The sequence below is a fragment of the Lagopus leucura genome, unplaced genomic scaffold (genome assembly GCF_019238085.1).
Source record: "Lagopus leucura isolate 7727_CA_CO unplaced genomic scaffold, USGS_WTPT01 Super-Scaffold_100018, whole genome shotgun sequence".
Taxonomy (NCBI): domain Eukaryota; kingdom Metazoa; phylum Chordata; class Aves; order Galliformes; family Phasianidae; genus Lagopus; species Lagopus leucura.
The window spans coordinates 11779398-11792883 of record NW_024962272.1 but is presented as its reverse complement, the minus strand read 5'-3'; positions in this window follow the sequence as shown (position 1 = coordinate 11792883).

Genomic DNA, 13486 nt, shown 5'->3' with positions numbered 1-13486 from the left:
GTATGTTTTTAAAACTGGAGGTATATCATCAAAATTGTATGTTTCTGATTCGTGTATTGATTGGAGATATGCATTATAATATTAAGATCATGATAATCTATGTATGTGTATGATAGTATTATGATATATTCTGAGTAGAAGCTCAGTTCCACCTGGAGCGCATATGGAGCAGCTTATATAGCCACACAGAAGGTCAGGCCCATTGGTACTGGATATTCATCTATATTAGATGAATATCCAGTATCTGAATATCCAGCATCTGATGGCTGCTGTGGCTTGAAGAGAAGATCGATCTTGTAAAATAGAAAAGTCTTTTCATTATTGGGCACAGCTTTTCTCAGTCTCTTCTTGTGGGTCTTCAGGCTTGAGGATGAAAGGAAATAGTTTAAGCAATAATAAACAAACATGTAAGTTCTCACTAGTTAATTAGTTTGAGCAACTGGGGGGAAGTATAGAAACAGATTGCACATGAACTACAAGACTGAGTGAGAATTATTTAATAGAGTTTCACTAAGTATATCTATGTCCTTGATGAAATGGAATTATAACTTTATATTTCCATACTAGATGGTAGAAATGCTGTGTTTTCTGGGAATATTCCTGTTCTTTGGCAGAGGGATAAACTGGATCAGTGTCTTGGATCATTTAAGTGCTGAGACACAAAGAATTTTGAAAGCACTGAAATCCTAAACAAATTGCAATTATTTTTATATCTTAGTTCTATGCATAAGTCACTTTTCTGAGTTTGATAGGTAGGGCTTGTGAGAGTTATGTTTTGATGTACCCCAGAACTGGCAGAGATACCTCTTGTCATGTATACACATACTGCAATTGTTGCAAGGTCATGATAGCAAAGACAGCAAGACATCAAATTACTCAACTCATTGCCCTCTCACAAACACTAATATGTTGAACATACAGAAGCAGTAGGGGATGATACTCCTATTTGCTAAAGACCTTACCCAGACAGCCTATTAAATTAGTCCCCAACAAAAATTTGTTGAATATTAACTCCCACAATAAGTACTAGAAAGGAAGTTGCTTGTATATTTCTCCTTCTTTTTCACAGATTAGGAAAAGCCTTGAAGGAGAGGTCATGGTCTGCTGGGAGAGAAGGAAGGTAATATGTAAAGAGTGAAGGATATTCAGATATCCTTCATCAGACAGATATTCAGCTTTTGGAATTATCTTAAACAGTCTAAATTCTGAGCTATATGAAAATCTAGAAAAACACTGTTGAGGTTTTTCACAAGATTGTCAGAGCAATTGTTGTAGATATCCTATCTTCTCCTCTCACAGAAACAATGTACCTTTGGAAATAACATCAGTAAGGGGTCTTGGGAGGCTTTCTGTCCTCCTTCCTAGGCAGTCATGGCTGGATGTTATAATGGACTGCAACGTCCTCACTTTTCCTGCAGGCTGATGAGCATGTTCTGAAAACACGGAATGTTCTTGTCAGGTTGAACATCAAAAATTAAAACATATAAAATCAACTATAGTTTAAATATTTGGACTTTCTGTCTAAGATGATTGAGTTTAGTACACATTTTCTATAAGCTTACTGTCATCTTTAAATTGAGGATTAGTAGGTTAATGGGTCTTTTATATCATTAGCAAATTTGTCCTTCTCAGGTCACTAATACTGGAGCAACTTGGTGTCACTAATGCTGGTTCTCAGTTGGTGTAAAACAGATCACCTAAAAACAATTTGGCCCAAGTATCCCACCTACACACTTTTGGATTTTTGGGGGTTATTTGGCCTCATTAGAATCTTTTTTACACTTTTGAAAACTAAAATAAACTTATAAGTTCACAGTGTATGAATGGGATTAAATTTAAAAATAAAGATTATCATTCTTGATTTCAAATAACAGTCCCCATTTAGAGATGAAAGTGGATACATTCCTAGAAAAATATTTATTCTCCTTCTCTCTTTCCCTGCCCTTTTCACTCTCTGTATATTACTGATGCTCCAGGGAGAGCAAGATGAATGAATCAGGTCAGAGAAGATAGTTTTCACTGCTCTTCTCTCTGAGCAAATATGTATAACAGTTGAAATGCACTTGATTTCTTTCCATTTATTTCTGCAGATATTAGTTTCTCTTAGTGCTTGTTGTAAAGTTTTAAACAACATCAATTTTTAAGGACTTGAAAGTGCTTTTCTACTTAAAATCAAGCAAGACAAGCATCATTTTCATTCAGTACTGTGTGTTTGCTTCTTGAAGTGTGCTGACTGCATAGACACCCACAAAAAAATAATAAAAGAAAAAGAAAAAGAAGGGGGAGAAGAGAAAATTTAAGTGATGGAAATGAGTAATTGCTTGGCGGAAAGTCTGCAGGGAGAGAGCTGACACTGTATAGCACATATTTCATGAATAATGAGAGGAGTCTCAGTGCTGTGCAATCACTGCCTATTGGGCCAGAAATTTCACATTAGTGGATTCATCAGAGCAGATCGGTGTCATAAAGACACTCTTTCCTGAGGTAAACGTACCTTTTTCTTCACTGAACTGTCATATCTTAGTTTGGGTAGTAAGTACAAAGGAAAGCCTTATGAGAGCTATTAGAAGAATATCTGGAATTGGGAGCACTTCAGCTACAATTTCACTAGCTTGTTTAATTACAGACAAAGGAAATTACGTAAATAGATGTATCTATTGGTATGTGTAAAGTGCACACATGTAACTCCTCTTACTCTGGATAAAAGTGTGAACATATGTGGTTAATGATGGTTTAAGCACAGCATTTTGTCCAAAGGTAGGAACATCTGGCTTCTGCAAATCCATCGTCTTCTTCCTAGAGTACCTCAGTGACGCCTTTACTTTTTCTACTTACGTGTTCATTCAAAGCCAAGTGAAAGCTCTATCTATCTTTCATTTTTAAGCAGTAAACAATTTAAATGTGTTTTGTGTGGGGGTCATTTAGTTTTGTGTTGTAGGAAGGACTAAACAAAAAGTCATTTTTGCCTCCGCTGGAATGAGAGTGTTCCCTGCATGACTTTCTGTCTAATTTATTCTTTAACTATCATCCCTTCTTCCCAACACTTTATGTTCTCAGTTTGCTTACAATGTATTTACAAAAATCCATAAACTGAAATTATTGAGGAAGTAAAAGGTTCAAGGCAAGATAAAAATAATAATTTGAGTGTTCAGGCAGTTTGATTAAAACATTGCCTTTACCTCTAGACAGGTAATAATTGTATTTACTCAAAGATGAACTTCAGGGCAACTAACTAGAACATCTTTTCTTTGGTTACTGAAACTAGAAGGGTTTGTATATATATACAATTAGGTGATTTCAAGAAACCAGTGGTACAGTCTCTATCCTGCTTTACTGTCAAAGTGATCCAGAACATGGGGAGAGGAAAGTATTCAATACATCTCTCAGTTTCTGTTTGGCTGATCTGATTTCATTGCATTGAAGAAGCTAGGTAAATTCATCCCACCTGTGTTAGTTAACAAAGTCTGGTCAAGTATTGGAAATAAGCCTGCAAGAGGTATATCTCCTGGATGATTCTCTTCAGAAATGTGAGCTTACAGTACATCATAAACAATGTTAACAGAAGCTCAGACAGGGCAAAGCAGTGTGAAATGCAAATATATGTCTTCTAAAACTCAAGGTGATTAATAAAAAACTTTTCTTCATGGCCTTCTTCATGAATAAATTATTTAAAGAGAAAATAATATTATTTTTCAGTGAAATACTGTAATCAGAATCACCTTTTTCATGTTACTCATTATCCTGCATTATGAAACACATTCCCAGAATAATGGAATTAATTGATAGGAGGAGAAATTTGTGAGAACTTGGGCAGATAGTTTCTGGTGTAATTTCTTGATGTTATTAAAATTCTATATTGGAAAAAATTGAGATTCTATATTGGAAAAAAAATCAGATCAGCAATACTGACTTGCAGATATATATATAGGTTCAAACCAGAGTAGAATCCTTTGGAAATCTTATACCAAACTGTGTGAGCTTTCTACAATAAATGTATTACTGTCTTAATGAGAAAGATCAATCCAAGCCAAACCAACCAGTCAACAAACCAAGTGAAAAAACAAAATGAACCAACAAAGAGCCAGGAAAAACAAAAATAAAACAACCAGGGCATAAAAGCTGGTCAGCTGCTGTTTCAATTTCTTCTCTGTTAAAAAAAAAAAAAAAAAAAAAAAAAAAAAAAAAAGCATGGAAAATAAAGCTTGACCTATATAATTTGTACATATTAATTAATTAATTTTATTTTATTTTATTTTATTTTATTTTATTTTATTGGGAATATTATGGAGGGCCAGCCTCTCCCTTTCAGATTGCAAGACTGCTTCTGTACAGAAGAGGACTAAGGACTACCTGCTATTTTACATAATAGAAATGAATGGACCCATAGAGTACTAGCCTATACCATAACATAACATGCAGAGAAGTTCAGCAGGGCATTGGCTTCTTGGGAGTTTACTGTTGGGAGCAAGAATGAAATACTAGCACATGCTTTCCAGGGGCAATATGAGTTTTTTCAGCTAGGCTGTAGAAAAATAATTAAAAAGCAGTCTACAGAGAAGGAATGAAAATGAAATATACCCCTCTATAGAGAAAGGTCCAACAACACCATCTGCATTGGAGGGGGGGGTGTTTCTGAAAAATAGAGCTTGCCTCTGGTGTCTCTGAGACTTAGGCTTGCTGATGAGCACAATCTAATACACTTGTATTTATTGTGCCTAGCAATACGGTTTTATAAGTGGGCTTAGCAAGGTCTTGATTGAAGCTAGCAATCAGTTTCCCTCTGCTTGCTTTCTCCATGTAGCACAGCAAAAATCCCTACCTTCTGATGGGAAGGTCTGAATTATTCATCAGGTGGTTAATGGCAGGTGATGAGATCTTTTCACACTACACCCTGTCAGTAGGTGTTTATTGCTCTGTTTCACCAGCAGGTCTGCTATTACAGTGGGGCCAAAAGAACCCTGCATACAGGCATGACATGTATCAGTAGAGATGGCTCTTAAAAGACTCTCTTTTGCCTGGGAGGTCATCTAAAGGTTATTATGAACAAATTATTTCTTCATTTCCACTGACTGAGTAGATAGCCTTAATGATCTGTCACCTAGCAATAGGTTGCCTGTTCAAACATAAAGAATCGTATGCTGATGGCTTATAACTGGAATCAGTGCATTTTAGCTATTCTCTTGTCAAGCGTGTTTCCAAGATACATATAGTATTTACATATTCATGAGCCTTTGCAGACATTGATGCCGTGAGGGGGCTGTCTGATAATGTGATACAAGTTTGTACTGTGTCCTGGGGCACCTGAAGTCTATTAAGTGAATCGAATCTCTTCAGTTCTTCTCTTCCTGGGTGGTGTTCTTGGTCTGAAGGATGGGGTCTGCAATCAAGACTTAAGTAAAATATCTTAGCTCTTTCCTATCCACCTACAACTTTTCCTCACTGGAAGTAAATTCCATTTTATAGAACGGCTTTATGCTGAGCCAAATTACCTCTCAGACAACCAGAGCATCATTTTCTTATGCTACTGATGTTCTGAGATGCAGTTATGTTGTTTGGCTGGAGGCAATGGAAGGTGACCAACTCTAATAAAAGTACCTTTTTTCAAATGTATTTTTCAACTCTACTTAGCTATGGATCTCTCACCTTGTTTCTGTTGTGCATAGGTGGAGTAAAAAAGAATCAGAAGTAATAACAATGGTGGGGTGTAGGATGTAAAGAGAAAAATGAAAAAGAGATTTAATGTTCCCCATTGAAACACAGAAAAGGAATGTGGATTTCTCTTGTTAATCTGAATCTTCATTGTCACGAGCATGTGTCTGCCACCATGTTATCATTTTCAAGAGAGATGATTTTAAAAGATGCCAGCTGACTGAAAGCAGAAGTAACAGTAAAACAGTAAAAGTGATGTGCATTGAGCTGTTTTCTGAGCTTAAAAGAGGTAGGTAGAAATAGCTCATCTCCTGAAGATGGTATTTATTTTTTGGCTGATTCATTTGGAAGAAGGGCTATTTCCTTTTTCTTTTTTTTTTTGAAGAGAAAAGTGGATACGCCTCAGAACACAGGAAACTAAGATAAATCCTTTTTCTGATTCTCCCATTCCTCAAAAGATGGAAAATATTAGAAATAAAAAAAATTCCTAATTTATTCTCCTTGCATGCTGGACTTCATTTGGGAATCGGGAGATGAGAAAATGTTGAGTAGAAACCAATGCTGAGTACATTCTTTTGGTAAATAGTGGTATTAATTCTGTAAAAAAATTGATTGGCAGCACAGAGAAATTACAAGATACAGCTTAATATGTGGTGTTGATAATAAGTCTAAGAACAAGCTGTCAGTGTTTGCAAGCACCAAACAGACAGGGAGAAGAATATGAATAGAGAAGCCACGTAGGAGGAAGAAGTGCAATGGAAAATATCTGTAGTCTTGCCTGCCACCCAGAAAAAGCCAAACCCTTACACAAATGCACTCATACATGCTAAGAAAATTTCACATTTGCATATGAAAGAGGAATTTACATGGACAGGTTGATGTCTTGTCTGCTTTTGAAATGACAGTTTTACAGACTAAATTGAAAGTAAGATGTAATTTTGAGACTTGTACACTGTAGCTGATCAAAATAAGGAAAATAATTTTTCCAAAGGAAATATACTTCTAAAAATCTTTGGATTTTTTGTTTTTCATTTAAAGACTCTGTTGCAGTTCAACTCAGTATTCAGCTCAGTACTGCAAAGCCTTTTTCTCACTCCCCCCAGGTGAGAAGAGGGAGAGAATTTGAAACAAAATAGAACTCATAGATTGAGATAAAAACTATTTACTTAGAAATGAAAATGGAAACAAACTTGTGATAATAACAATATCTGCAATGCAATTATTTGCCACCCACTGAATGGCACCTTTCAAATGACATGGTGCCTTACCACCTGCCCCAAACAAGGCCATGAACCACACAGTGGTTCTATTTTCTACTTATAGATGTATCAAATTGAAAGGTGACTCTAGGATGATATCTTGATAAAGTTGACACAGGTTTTCACACTTGGAAAAGGGTGTAGGTGATGTCAATTTAAATGCTTATTACTATCTTCATAACTAAAGTGAATGCTGGAACAAGGAGTATCTTAGTTTGTAGAAATAAATTTAAAAAAGGAACCTTAAATAGGTGGCTGAAATCATACTTTCAAGTAGCCTAATAACTTTCATTCTAATATACCTGATATACTAGTTGGTATTCCAAAAGAGTAAAAAAGAAAAGTAATACAGTAAGCTTGATATTTATGACAGCAACAGATAGTGATAATGTACATTTTAATTTACTGTACCAATCTAGAGGCATAAATTGAAGTCAAATTTGGCTTAACTTGTGACTTTTGCCCAGTCACACTTTTTAAATTTTGTTAACCTGTGTCATCAACCTTTTTAATTCAGAGCACCACTGTTTTTTCTGTGTTTATTCTTAAATCAGAAGTAAACAAAGTTCTGGGTGTTCTTTGTTCTGCTTGTAAAATCTTTTTACCTGTTGTAAAGAATTTGAATCCATTTTTCTATGGAGCATAGCTATTATAGTATAAAGGATCACGTAAAAAGTTGTTCTCAGTTTATTCAGTAGCAAGGCGCTGTGTGTAGTTGCTTGATGTTTGACAGGGTATGAGTGCAAAGGAAAAAGAAATTTCTTAAGTCATCTTTCAACTCTGAAACTGTTGCAGACTAGATGGTATCTGGGCTTGATTCCATACACTTCAATTTCTATTGAAAATATGATGTGCTTCCACTCCATGTTGAGGTGATGATTTATGCAAAGCTTTCCATGGTTATCTTGAGCTCAAACAGCTATAGCAGAATTTAGTCACATTCTCTGTAGATAGAGGATAATGTTCAAAAGACTGTTATAAAAGTACAAGGTGTCAAAGTAGTTATTTATTTATTTATTTATTTATTCATTTAAAATAAGAGAAATAGAAGTCAAACAGTGAATATCTTCAGTGATATGAACTGTTCAGTATTCAATTTGACTAGTAAAACTCTCTGCTTTCTCAGTAAAGCGCCTTTTCACTTTTATATTTTTAATATTCCAGTTTTTATCTTATAAACTAGTACATGTCTTTTATGTTACTGGATTAAAAACAGATTAAATGAAGATTTATGAATATATCAGGCCTTTTCAATGCAGCTTTGATCTGTTTTGAAGCCTGGAATAGATGAAATGTCCATGCAGTGTAATGCAATGAGAACATGGAAGTTTCTATTAGAGTCTTTGAGAGTTTATTAAAGAAATGATGCCTGGCAAGAGCTACACATTATGGAAGAACTGTTAATTTTGAAATTAGCTCAGTCAGACCTGCTTAAAGAAGTTTATAGGGGGAGAAAGTGCTCTCAAAATCATCTGAAATGAAGCCTGCAGTGGAGATACAGTAGGAAGGCTGATGGGGGAATATGTTAGTTCTACCTGCTTCAATCCATTTGTTACCAGGAGGGAATTTAAATCATGCAGATTAATGAAGCATTTGAGTCAGATATATACTGATGAACTTGCTCCTGCTTCCTTACCCTTTGTTGCTACGGAACCAGAGAGATGTGAAATTACTGAAGAACCTATGCCCTGCTCACAGCTCCTGAGATAGTCAATTTGAAAATAAAATGGGACATTTAGGAAATGAGGTCCCAGTTTTCTGACCATATGCAGTGCATGAGAGGCAGCCTTTTCTGATGTGTACTTTGCTAATGTGTGTGACACAGGTACATTAAGTAAACTGTTGAGTATGACAGACCGTATGGAGTATGGCAGACCGTATGGAGTGAAAACTTTCTCCTCCATACAGTCTGACTAATGAGATGTTATGTAGGGAAATTTTCAGGTACTTTCACCTCCTGTTCTACAGTCAGGACATATCCCAGATCTTTCACTGCAGTTATTTCAGATTGCAGAAACAGGAAAAGAATGAACACCAAAGCTATTTTACTTGAGCATATGTGATCCTAAAACCCAGATCTCGAGTGAACATTCAGAACAAGTGTCATTTAAAATAAACTTTTTAAAAGACTGTCAGATTTTCTTTCTTCTGCCTTTTCTTCTACAATAAGGAGATGCAGAACAGCCTCACATCTATGCCACCCACAGAAGGGCTTTGGGGTTTTCATGGGAGGAGTATAGTTTCCTAATTCTTGGCCACTAGGTAATGAGTGTCTTAGCAAAAACATCATTAAACAAGGAATAATGCTTGAAAATAAATGGACGAATTTATCAAATATGGGTAAGGGTCAGGGCATAGTAAGAAGAGAAATGTTTTACTGCAGATGAAACTTCTAAGGACTATGTATCTAATTATGTTTGTATTCCAAGTTACAGAAACATAAAGAAATGATGTCTGTCTTATGACTTTGTAAGGTGCAATGCGTTCTTGTTTTCCTGTTGACTAATGTGGAAAATGTAACGTGTGCTTAGTATCAGGATATCCTAGTCTTAAACACTGACTAACTGAATGAGTCTGTCCCTGTTCTGCTTTTACAAAGTACTGAATTTTACCAGAACTTGCCTATTAACTGGAAAACAGAAAGCATAAAAATACACATTTTAATTTGCTCTTTGAAACTTTTGAGCAGACTTTTCTATGGTACTTTACCATGATTGGTATTTCATTGTTATAGGGGTGGTAAATAATTTTTTTTTTTCTCTCTCTCTCTCTCACTTTCTCTGTTTTTTTTGTTTGTTTGTTTTTCTGTTTTTCTTTTTTTTTTTTTCTTTTCCAATAGTTCTTTTACAGTTTAATTGATTAAATGCTGTTAGGGAATCTTTTTAATGCCTTCTGTTTCTGATAGAAAGTAACGGTGGAATAGAAAGAAAAATAGAAAAAATACATCTAGGATTTTCCTTTTACAGATGTCCATACACTAGAGACAACATCTTGTAGACAAGTTGTGCAGTGTGCTCAAATGGAACACTGGACGGTAGTGTCTGCTGTTAGGAATATTACAGACAGGATGGAATTCCTAGAAAAACCTTCAGTGTCCTTTGGAATAATCTGTGTAATGAAGATCCCAGAACCTTTTCAGTTCATCAAGGCCCCAAACTGATCTAGTCTGGGTGTTGAAGTCAGGAGTTCTATATCACTGTTGCTGAGTCAACTAAAAGATGGGAGAAAACATATTTTTTTCTTGTAAATAGACCTTCATGTATTCTGTGAGCTAGGTACCCAACCGAGTTGAATTTCACACAGCAGATGCACCAAAAACTAGTGACGCTAAGGCAGGAAAACGAGCTTGATTGTGGAAAGGACTTTGAAAAAAGGGATCTCATATCTGTTTTTATTAGTTTCCTGAGGTAGAGACTCTGATGGTAGAAAAATGAAGAAAATAGAAAAATGATCAGAAGAAGAGAAAGCTGAGGTTGCTCCCATTTCTCAATCTGCCAAGAGATGAAAATCCAGTTTTTGGGCAAAAAGTTAAATGTCTCCTCTTCTGTATGCTTCCCCCACAGTGGCAGAAGACAGGAAGTAGAAGACGAGATTAAAATATACATTAGGTGTAAAGGAGAAGAAATTTTTGAAGGGATACTCATTTGACAACTGTGATTGGCAGACAAGAATGGTTAATAAGACTGGGAAATGTATGCTGTCTTCCTGTAATGATCTCAGCAGAGAGATGGGAAAAAATCTCTTTAAAACGCAGCCTAGGTCCTCAACCCAATAATGAGAGTGTATGAAAAAGATTAGATTTCAGCTAAGCTGCATTTAAAGGGTTATTACTAATTTAAAAGTCCTTTTCTTCATTATTGTCCTTAGCAATCTATTTTCTGATAACTGTGCACACCACCTCCTGCTCTGGAAACTTACAAGCATGATAGGGCCCTATGGTAACCAGTTGGGAAAATTACCTGTCTGAAAAAAGAAACAGTATTCCCTTTATTTCACCCTTCACCACAGTAGTAGCAAAGGGTACAGAATTTTGGGATTAACGGGACGTGGAAATCAGGGACAACTGGTTTTAAGTGGCAGCAAGGTCAGCAAGGTAACAAGAATTATAAAGATATTTAAGTGGCATTCCTTCATCATGAATATCTGTACATTCATATTTCAGTGGCAAAAAATTTTTGATGTGCATATTCCACTGTTTTATCTCTGCCTGTAGCAGTAAGAGTAATTTATAATATAGATTCTTTTTCTAATCAGATAAATGTATACAGACTTTTTGGTCAGGGGCTCAGTTTTCACTCTGTGATTCTGTTAGTTAATTAGTCCTCTATTTTTCTCGGATACACCAAGCCTTTACAAACTTTTCACTGCTCTTGTTTAAGCTCAGTACACAATGCACTTGTCCTATTTTTTTACTTACTAATCCCTGAATACTTTAAATCTTTTTAGAATATAACTTCTGTAACAACTTCTGTCACCATCTAGTTGCTTTTATGTTTCTATGTAGAGCTAATAAGTCTTCCGTGAAGAGGCTCTGTTCCTCCAAATTTTCATCTTTAACAGCTATAGCATTTGCAGCCTGAATTTCATCAAGGCAGGGTATTTTTAATTGAACTGACAAAAATATTTTTTAAATCTGAATTAAATTCTGATAACTGAGAAACAATAATAGTGATATTCTTGGGATCTAGACTATATTCATCATGCTTCTTTTGAGAATGGCATTAAATAACTTACACATAGCTCTCATCTGATGCTGGCCTTTCTTAAGAGTTTTTTGAAAGTAGACATTTTCTTACAAGCTTGCACTACACCTGAATCTCTTTTTCATTTATACAGAAAGCTTCCAGCTTTGGTGTGCATCAGGAAGGAGATAGCTTTCAACCAGAGCTGTGTGAGAGAGCCACTCTTTCAGAGATCCAAGCAGAACTTTATTCTGTACTTACTATTAAGAATGTAAAGGTATGTCAAGATGTTTACATCTAATAGTGAGACAATGTATCCAGATCTTTATAATTTTCCATTTGCATTTACTGGCTTGATTTGATACTACTGATCAGATTTCATTAAAGTAGTCAAGTAAGTCTTTGGACTCTTTGAGCAACACACATCTATATGTTTTAGAAATTGTTGGATAGGTGAAATTTCAATCATGCTGACAGTATCCTACAGCTACCAGTCTCAAGAGAGCTCCATTCTGGGCTGGAAAGCTTTTTCTCCTTTAATTTTATTATTTCTATGACTTCCTGTCAAATTCTGACATTTTTCTTCCAGGCAACTTTCTGTCTGATTCTTTATGATGGTCTTGGTTAACTGTCTGAAACAGGTAATGAATTTTAGGTTTATACCTCACTGTAGTTTCGTTAATCCTCTCCCCTAAATATCCCTGTTTGGTTGACTTTTAAGGAAGTATACCTCTAGTACCGTGTCTTCTAATTATCTTATTCAAAATACATACTCAGATTTATGTCACAAAATCTTATACTCCTGCACACTCACTTAGTCTAATGGATCATCATCTGAATCTGTTTGAATAAAGGGCAGCTGAATAGTACGTTTCCTTTAAACTGGAACTTACTGCTTGCAAGATCAGAGGGAAATATAATTGAAATTCTGAGGCATTCTGTTCAGTTTCCAGAAAGCTTTAACTTCTGTATAGCTTTCCACTATTTAAAGAACCTTTGTTTTTTACAGTTTAGTTTTATCTGGATATCTTTTTTGTGGTTTTTTCCTCCAGCCCCCCCCAAAATATATGAAATATGTCCTTTTTTATTCTGTTCAAGAAGTACAGAGCAGGAAAAACTTTCTGTTCTATAACGTATTTGCTGGAAGTAAATTATTTAACATGTGGTGGACTCTACTGCCTAAGAATTGGCTGTAGATTTGGCTTGAGGCAGCCTTCCTTCAAGGCAGTCCAAAGCCATTAGTTTTGTATGAGGCAACATTCTTGCACTGCTAGAAATGAGTGGAAGATTATCCCACTTTTAGGGAGTGGATCTGCTCACATGGGCTGAAAATGTGTGATTTTTTAATTTGACCTTTCATATTGCATGAAATATTCTTTGATGTCCAAACAATATATGATTGAAATATTCTTAAGGTGAGTTAACTTCCAGTATGCCTTTTCTTACAGAGACACCCAGGGCAGAGTTAATATTCCAAGGCACATGTTCAAAAATTTTTAAATTTTGACTGAAGTGTAAGTATGGATACATGTCAGCCACATGGAAATGTTGGTGGAAATTGGAAATTCCAGGTATCTAGTGGTAGGACTAGAGGGAGTGGTCTCAAGTTGCATCAGGGCAAATTCAGGTTGGATATTAGGAAAAACTTCTTATCCAAAAGAGTGGTCAAGTGCCAGAATGGGAGGTGGTAGAATCACCATCTCTGTAGATGTTCAAGAAACATTTAGATCTTGTTCTGAGGGGCATGGTTTAGTGGACAACATTGATGGTAGGTGAATGGTTGGACTAGACTGTCTTAAAGATCTATTCCAACCTTGTTGATTCTGTGATTCCACTTTTCCTTTACTTTTCTACTTTTTTTTTTTTTTCCCTGGAAAATCTTACCAGTATGTAAGT